This window comes from Grampus griseus (genome assembly GCF_964374135.1).
Source record: "Grampus griseus genome assembly, chromosome: 5".
Lineage (NCBI taxonomy): Eukaryota > Metazoa > Chordata > Mammalia > Artiodactyla > Delphinidae > Grampus > Grampus griseus.
The window spans coordinates 117624748-117633788 of NC_138998.1; the positions used below are offsets into that span (position 1 = coordinate 117624748).

General features: G+C 40.3%; 1 pseudogene across 1 annotated transcript; it reads left to right on the forward strand.

Annotated features, from left to right (window-relative positions):
• Positions 1–281: 281 nt before the first annotated feature.
• On the forward strand, positions 282–1591 carry LOC309822611 (tubulin alpha-1B chain-like; annotated as a pseudogene). Its single transcript has one exon. The product of its transcript is annotated as a tubulin alpha-1B chain-like (transcript).
• Positions 1592–9041: the final 7450 nt, after the last annotated feature.

A 9041-nucleotide genomic window follows, 5' to 3' on the forward strand; every position in this document is an offset into this window, starting at 1 on the left:
TTGTGGCTATGTGACATCCCTCCTATGTGTCTATGTGATGGGACAGTAAAAAGACTGAGAAATATTGCATTACCTATGACACTTTCCAGAAGAGAAGATTTACCTCCCTTTTTCCCATGCAAAAGGGGAGGAGTGGTTCTGAGTCCCATCAAGAATACAAATAAGGCAGGTTCTCTTACAACGACCACCTAAGAGTTGCTCTGGAAGAAGCGACAACCTTGCCTCCTCCTCTCTGCCATCCGCTCAGCAGCCACAAAACAGCAACTATATGCCAGTGCATTTCCATTGATGCTGGCCAGGGTGGTGTCCAGATCGGCAATGCCGGCTGGGAGCTCTACTGCCTGGAACATGGCATCCAGCCCAATGGCCTGATGCCAAGTGACAAGACCATTGGGGGAGGAGATGACTCCTTCAACACCTTCTTCAGTGAGAAAACTGCTGGCAAGCATGTGCTCAGGGCCATGTTTGTAGACCTGGAACCCACAGCCATTGATGAAGTTCTCACTGGCACCTACCCCCAGCTCCTCCACCCTGAGCAGCTCATCAGAGACAAGAAAGATGCTGCCAATTACTATGCCCGACATCACTACACCATTGGCAAGGAGGTCACTGACCTCGACTTGGACCGAATTTGGAAACTGGATGACCAATGCACAGGTCTTCAGGGCTTCTTGGTTTTCCACAGCTTTGGTGGGGGAACTGGTTCTAGGTTCACCTCCCTGCTGATGGAAGGTCCCTCTGTTGATTATGGCAAGAAGTCCAAGCTGGAGTTTTTCATTTACCCAGCCCCCCAGGTTTCCATAGCTGTACTTCAGCCCTACAACTCCAACCTCACTGCCCACACCTCCCTGGCGTACTCTAATTGTGCCTTCATGGTAGACAATGAGGACATCTATGACATCTGTCTTAGAAACCTTGATATTGAGCACCCAACATACTAACCTGAATAGGTTGATAGATCAAGTTGTGTCTTCCATCACTGCTTCCCTGAGGTTTGATGGAGCCCTGAATGTTGATCTGACAGAATTTCAGACCAATCTGGTGCCCTACCCCCACATCCACTTCCCTCTGGCTACATATGCCCCTATCACCTCTGCTGGTAGCAGAGATCTCTAACGCTTGCTTTGAGCCAGCCAACCAGGCTGTGAAATGCAACCTTCACCATGGTAAATACATGGCTTGCTGCCTGTTGTACCATGGCAACATGGTTCCCAAAGATGTCAGTGCTACCACTGCCACCATCAAGACCAAGCGCGCCATCCAGTTTGTGGACTGGTACCCCACTGGCTTCAAAGTTGACATTAATTACCAGCCTCCTACTGTGATACCTGGTGGAGACCTGGCCAAAGTACAGTGGGCTGTGTGCATGCTGAGCAACACCACAGCCATCGTTGAGGCCTGGGCTCACCTGGACCACAAGTTTGACCTGACGTATACCAAGTGTGCCTTTCCCTGGTATATGGATGAGGGCATAGAGGAAGGAAAGTTTTCTGAGGCCTGTGAGGACATGGCTGCCCTTGAGAAGGATTATGTGGAGGTTGATGTGGATTCTGTTGAAGGAGAGGGAGAAGAAGAAGGAGAAAAATACTAAAGTGAAAATGTCACAAAGGCACTGCTTTTACAGGGAAGTTTATTCTGTTTTAATCATTGAAAAGTTGTGGTCTGATCAATTAATGTGTATGTAGTCATATACAATTACTGACCAATGCTTTAAAAATGGACACTTTGTTACAGACTCAAGCTATCCATTTCTCTGATGGGTTTGAATAAAGTATTTCCTATCTTAAATGAAAAAAAAAATACAAACACAAATGAAGAAGCCGTGAAGCTATGGAGAAAACTTAAATCTATTGTCTTTTTTATAATACCCAAGGAAAAATATTTAATCATAACATGGGCTGAACTGTGCCCCCCAAAATTTGTATATTGAAGTCCTAACCCCCAGTGTCTCAGAATGTGACTATATTTGGAAATACGGTATTTAAAGGAATGATTAAGTTAAAATGAGGGCATTAAGGAGGGCCCTAATCCAATCTGACTAATGTCTTTATGAGAAGAGGAAATTTGGACACACACAGACACCAAAGAGGTTCACACAGAAATAAGACCATAATTAGAGGCAGCAAAAGGGCAGCCATCTGCAAGCCAAGGAGAGGGCCTGAGAGGAAAGCAAACAGTCACCTTGATCCAAGACACCTTGATCTTGGACTTCCAACCTCCAGAACTATGAGAAATAAATGTCTGCTATTTAAGCCACTTAGTCTGTGGTACTTTGTTATGGCAGTCATAGTAAATTAATACAATCACTTACCTTCCAAATCAAGGAAGAACCTAGCATCTATTTCTATTGGATTAAACTAAGTAAATTACTAAGTGAATGGTGATGTTGCCATACTGCCAAGAAACATCAAGACATTTTTCTCTGTAACAAGCCATTCATTAAATACATACATTTTAATTGACTTGACTGAGGGAGAAGAGTAGTGGCATGACCCAGCTTAGATATTTGCAGCATTCAGAAAGGACACAAGAGTCTCTGTGAACTATTCTAACTTTGCTAAATATAAAATGACATTGGTCTAGATGCATCTGTAGGCAAGTCAAGAAATCTGAAATGATGAAGCAGCAGAATTCTGAACCACCGGCTGAGCAGCTGCCTGAATTTCCAGAAGTGAAGAGTTTCTTAAATGAACCATTAAAATTTTATCAAAAGCAGGCTGCAAGATGTCAGAGGAAAATGAGTTTTCACAACTTTAAAACGCATATATTTCGTGTTTGATTTCTAAGGAACCAGTTATGTCCATGGTTATTAGAAGCTTCCTATCTTCTGAAATAATATAGCTTAAACACAAAATGTCAAAAACTGAATTTTTCCTGGAAATTACCCTCTGGTATATATTCAGTTTTGGGTGTTGGTGCCATCATCCTCATAGTCACTCGAACACAAATTTCATTTTTGCATAGATCTAAGAACAAAACCTTCTCTTCCATCGTTTTTATAAAATAGTATCCTGAGATTCTGAGATAACATTTTTAAACTGTCACAATTTGCAACTACTTATCTCTGTGAATCAAAATTATCTTGCCACTGTACAACAAACAAAACTCAGACATAAAAGAATTGCAATGCCGAGGCTAACATAAGACATAACTGTCATCCATAATCTCTATATCAAATTCTTATTCAAACAAATGTCAGTATTTTCATTGTTTTAATTTATAAAATAATGCATACTAATTAAATTTCCTTTTAATCTAATTTTATATTGGCATGCCACACAGATTTCATTTGGAAAAAATTTCTGCTGCTAAAATTACTTGAAACAAATTATCTCTGTAGAATAAAAAACAAGGTCCTTGACAAGAGACACAGTAGCATGACCCCACTTAATCTCTTCAGCCCTATCTGTTGCTACTCAGTCACATGTAGATCCCTGAAAACCCATCCTGCTTCTCATCTATCTCCCTTCTGTCATCTTCATCTACAATATTCTTGCTTTTTCACTTCATGTAAGGTTCATCCCTTAAGACTCACTTCATACCTCTCTAAAAAGTCTACCCTGGACCACCAAGGCCCAGTTAAAAGGACCTCTTTCATATGTCCCTTATAAAAACATATGTTTTTGGGGGGGTGGGGGGGTTGTTTTTTGTTTATCTTCAACAGGTAAATTTATTTTTAAGGAAAGAATGTGACAAAAGTTTAGTTTTCAGAAAAACTGTTCATGAGTCTCTTCTAAAATATCTTTTCTATTTTAATTAAAAAGCTTTAAATTAATAGCTCATCATGAAGTTCTTTCAGTTTGTTTGGTTTTGAAAGTTCTTTTAAAAACTTAGGATAGGGCTTCCCTGGTGGCGCAATGGTTGAGAATCCACCTGTCAATGCAGGGGACACAGGTTCAAGCCCTGGTCCGGGAAGATCCCACATGCCGTGGAGCAACTAAGCCCGTGGGCCACAACTACTGAGCCTGCGTGCTACAACTACTGAAGCCCGCATGCCTATAGCCCATGCTCCACAACAAGAGAAGCCACGGCAATGAGAAGCCCATGCACCACAACGAAGAGTAGCCCCCACTCGCCACAACTAGAGAAAGCCCATGCACAGCAACAAAGACCCAAAGCAGCCAAAAATAAAATATAATTAATTATTTTTGAAAAAGGCCTTCAGGGTGAGAAAAAAGATTATTTAAAATAATAATAAAAAATAAAATAAATGAATTCAAGTATGTAATTTCAAAAACTTATATACACAGAATATTTCGAAGGTGTGGGAAGATCAACAATCCTTGAAGAGCACATACAGGAAGATACAACACAAGAAACACATATTTCATCTTCTGTTGAGTCTCCTTCCCAGAAGACCAAAAGTGAGTAGCTAATTGTAAAACCCCTTAAATGATACTAGACTAATAACATATGTTTTTAATTTTTATATTTATTTTTCTACCTTGCTCACTAAACTCTGAGCTTCAGGAGGAGGGACTGTGCTAGAGGGATTAGCACATGGTAGACATTCATAAATATTTGATAGAAAATGAAGGAAGGTGTGGGTTACAAGGTTAATATACAAAAATCAATCAATTTCCTACAAACCAAGAATGAACAAGTGGAAGTTGAAATTAAAAACATAGTATCATTTAAATTAGCACCCCCAAAATGAAATACTTAAGCACAAATCTAACAAAATATGTACAAGACTATTTGAGGAAAACTACAAAACTCTGATAAACAAAATCAAAGAACTAAATAAATGAAGAGATATTCTATGTTCATGAATAGGAAGATACAATATCATTAAGCTGTCAGTTCTTCCTAACTTGATCTATGGATTCAATGCAATTCCAATCAAAATCCCAGCAAATTATTTCATGGATATCAACAAACTGAATCTAAAGTTTACATAGAGAGACAAAAGACCCAGAATATGCAACACAATATTGAAGGAGAACAGAGTTGGGGGACTGACACTACTCAACTTCAGACTTACTATAATGCTACAGTAAACAAATAGTGTGTATTGGCGAAAGGATACCCAAATAAATCAGTGGAACAGAATAGAGAGCCAAGAAATAGACCCCCGTAAATATAGCCAACTGATTTTTGACAAATGAGCAAAGGAAATACAATGAAGCAAAAATAGTCTCTTCAACAAATGTTGCTAGACCAGGTAGCTGGAGCACACTGAGAAGAGTAGGAACATTCTGGGTCCAGAAGAGTATCTGTGTAGATATTTCAACTCATGGTATGATTTAAATGTTTATTCCCTCAATAGACCAATAATATTTGCATTTAATAGATATCTATTGTTCTCTTCTTTGTTTTTTGTGGGTTTTTTAAAAATAAATTTATTGATTTTATTTATTTATTTTTGGTTGCATTGGATCTTTGTTAGGAGGGCTTTCTCTAGTTAAGGCAAGCGGGGGCTACTCTTCAATGCAGTGTGCTGGTTTCTCATTGCAGTGGCTTCTCTTGTTGTGGAACACAGGCTCTCGGCACATGGGCTTCAGTAGTTGTGACACACGGGCTCAGTAGTTGTGGCTCACGGGCTCTAGAGCAGAGGCTCAGTAGCTGTGGCGCATGGGCTTAGTTGCTCCACGGCATGTGGGATCTTCCCAGACCAGGGTTCGAACCCGTGTCCCCTGCATTAACAGGTAGATTCTTAACCACTGCACCACCAGGAAGTCCCTATTGTTCTCTTCTTTGAATGACCAACTTTAAACTTTTTCTCATTATCCAACATGATTGTTTGTTACCTTTATTATTGATTTATTTTTGACCTTATGTATTCTGCATTCTAATACTATGTTATAGCTTTTCCAAACATTTCTCCTAGTTATCCACATGTTAATGTTTATTTTGGTATCGTTAAAATTATAAAAACTTTAAATTTTGGAAAAAAAGAAAAACAAATGGTGCTAGAACAACTGGACATCAGCATATGAAAAACTGAATCTAGACACAGACATTACACTCTTTACAAAAATTAACACAAAATGGATAACAGACCTAAATTTAAAACATGAAACTATAAAACTCCTGGACTATAACATAGGAGAAAACCTAAATGACCTTGAGTAGGATAATGATTTTTTAGATATAACACCAAAGACACAATCCATGAAATAAATAATTGATTATTATTAACTGCATTAAAATTAAAAACTTCTGCTGTTCAGCAAGAAAACAGTATCAAAAGAATTAGAAGACAAATCACAGACTGGGAGAAAACATTTGCAACAGACATATTTGATAAATGACTGTTATCCAAAATATACAAAGAATTCTTGAAATTCAACAATAAGAAAACAACAACCCAATTCAAAAACAGATCAAAGACCTTAACAAATACTTCACCAAAGAAAATATATAGATGGCAAATAAGCATGTGAAAAGTTGCTCCACATCATGTCTTCACGAAAATGCAAATTAAAACAAAAATGAGATAGCACCACACACCTATTACAATGGCCCAGACCCAGAGCACTAACAACACCAAATGCTGGCAAGGATGTGGAGCAACAGGAACTCTCATTCACTGCTGGTGGGAATGCAAAACGGTACAGCCACTTTGGGAGGACAGTTTGGCCGTCTCTCATAAACCTAAACATACTCTTATCATATGATCCTGCAAACACACTCTTTGGTATCTATCCAAAAAAGCTGGAAACATATCCATGCAAAAACCTGCACACAAATGTTTATATCAGCTTTAGGCATAATTGCCAAAACTTAGAATCAACCAAGACGTCCTTCAGTAGGTGAATGAATAAATAAACTGTGGTACATCCGGGCAATGTCATATTATTCAGAGTTTAAAAAGAAAGAAAGAAGAAATGAGCTATCAAGTCATGAAAAGACATGGAGGAAACTTTAATATATGTTACTAAGTGAAAGCAGTCAATCAAAAGGCTACATCCTGGGCTTCCCTGGTGGCGCAGTGGTTGAGAGTCCGCCTGCCGATGCAGGGGACACGGGTTCGTGCTCCGGTCCGGGAAGATCCCACATGCCGCAGAGAGGCTGGGCCCGTGAGCCATGGCCGCTGAGCCTGTGCGTCCGGAGCCTGTGCTCCGCAACGGGAGAGGCCACAACAGTGAGAGGCCCGCGTACCGCAAAAAAAAAAAAAAAAAAAAAAAAAAAAAAGGCTACATCCTGTATGATTCCAACTATACGACGTTCTTCAAAAAGCAAAAATGGTAGTTGCCAGAGGAAGGGACAGGAGAAAGATGAATAGGCAGAGCACAGAGGATTTTTAGGCAGTGAAAATACTCTGTATGATATTATAATGATGACTATGTCATCAAACATTTGTCCAAACCTATAGATATACAATACCAAGAGGGAATCCTAGGGTAAACTGTGGACTTTGGGTGATCATGCTATGTCAATACAGGAGCATCCTTGGTTTAAAAAAAAAAAAAAGTACCATTCTATTGACTAATGTTGATAACAGGAGAGGCTATGCATGTGTGGGGGCAGAGAGTACACGGGAAATCTCTGTACCTTCCACTAGATTTTGTTTTAAACCTAAAACTGCTTGAAAAAATATTGTCTTTTAAAAAAGGAAGGAAGGGGGCTTCCCTGGTGGCACAGTGGTTAAGAATCCGCCTGCCAATGCAGGGGACACGGGTTCGAGCCCTGGTCCAGGAAGATCCCACATGCCGCGGAGCAACTAAGTCCGTGTGCCACAACTACTGAGCCTGTGCTCTAGAGCCTGTGAGCCACAACTACTGAAGCCCAGGCGCCTAGAGCCTGTGCTACAAGAGAAGCCACCACAATGAGAGAGAAGCCTGCGTACTGCAATGAAGAGTAGCCCCCGCTCGCCAGAACCAGAGAAAGCCCACGCACAGCAAAGAAGACCAAATGTGACCAAAAATAAATAATAAAATAAAATAAATAAATTTATTTTTAAAAAAAGGAAGGAAGAAAGGGAGGAAGGGAAGAAGGGAGGAAAGGAGGAAAGAAGGGAGGGATGGCGGGAGGGAAGGAGGAAGGGTAATGGTAGGAAGGGAAGAAGGAAGAAGACAAGTGCACAGTAAGCGGCTCATAAATGAGGTAAGTGTTGCTGCCATGGTATGATTTGAAGCAATATTGGCAAGCTCTTTCCTTAAAATTTTCTCCAATATCTCGCTTTCAGCTAACTGGAAATTCCCACTATTAGAGATTCATTTTTGCGGGTTAAGAATTAGGGACTCTGAAAGTAACCAACAACTTAACCTTAAATACTCCTCTGCAGCTAAAATATGACAGCATGTTCCCAAGGCTTCAGACTTGCTTAACTGAGAGGAGAGAAGGCCTGGGAAACAAAGCACAGAAAAACAGAGAATGAGCCCCATTCCGTGCCAGTTTCCCAGGATGGGTGGGAGGGAGGGGATGGAAAGGTTACAAATTCATGCATGGCAATTCAGTGCCCGGTTATGACATGTTTAAACACTGCCGTTTTTGTGGTTTTTTCCAGCAACTCTGTGAGATGAGAGGGAGGCACACATTTCTTCATCTGGAGAAACTGAGCTCCTCAAAGATTAGATAGAGGCAAAGCTCGCAAGACCTGGCCGACTTTTCAATAGCCTTCTCTCTCCCAGACCAATTCCCTCCAAGCAAGGGAGAGAGACTGTGTTGCCACCCTAATGATAATGTGCTGATTCTGTTCGTTTGACTAAGGCTACACCAGATTAGCAGACCATAATTACAGCTACAATCCATGTCTCTGATACAGCTGAGGGAATGTCTGTTTCACTGAACTGAATCAAGGAAGGTTAAGCCAGGCAGCCTCCTGCTTTCTGAAAGTGATAGCACTATTTCAGCGTCACAGCGGATACTTCATCTGAGCGGCAGGATTTCCTACAGCTTGGGTTTCAGATGGTTTACTTTGATTTCTTGGGGCGATAAAGAAGTTTGCTCATCTTTAAAGGATGTGTTTAGTGGCCACAGCATTGTAAAACCTTTAGTACGTTCTTTTGTGTATGAGTGGGAAGAGATCTGCCTTTTTTTTTTTTTTTTTTTTTTTGCCTTTTTATTGTTACACAACTTTACTCAGGACTTCTTTC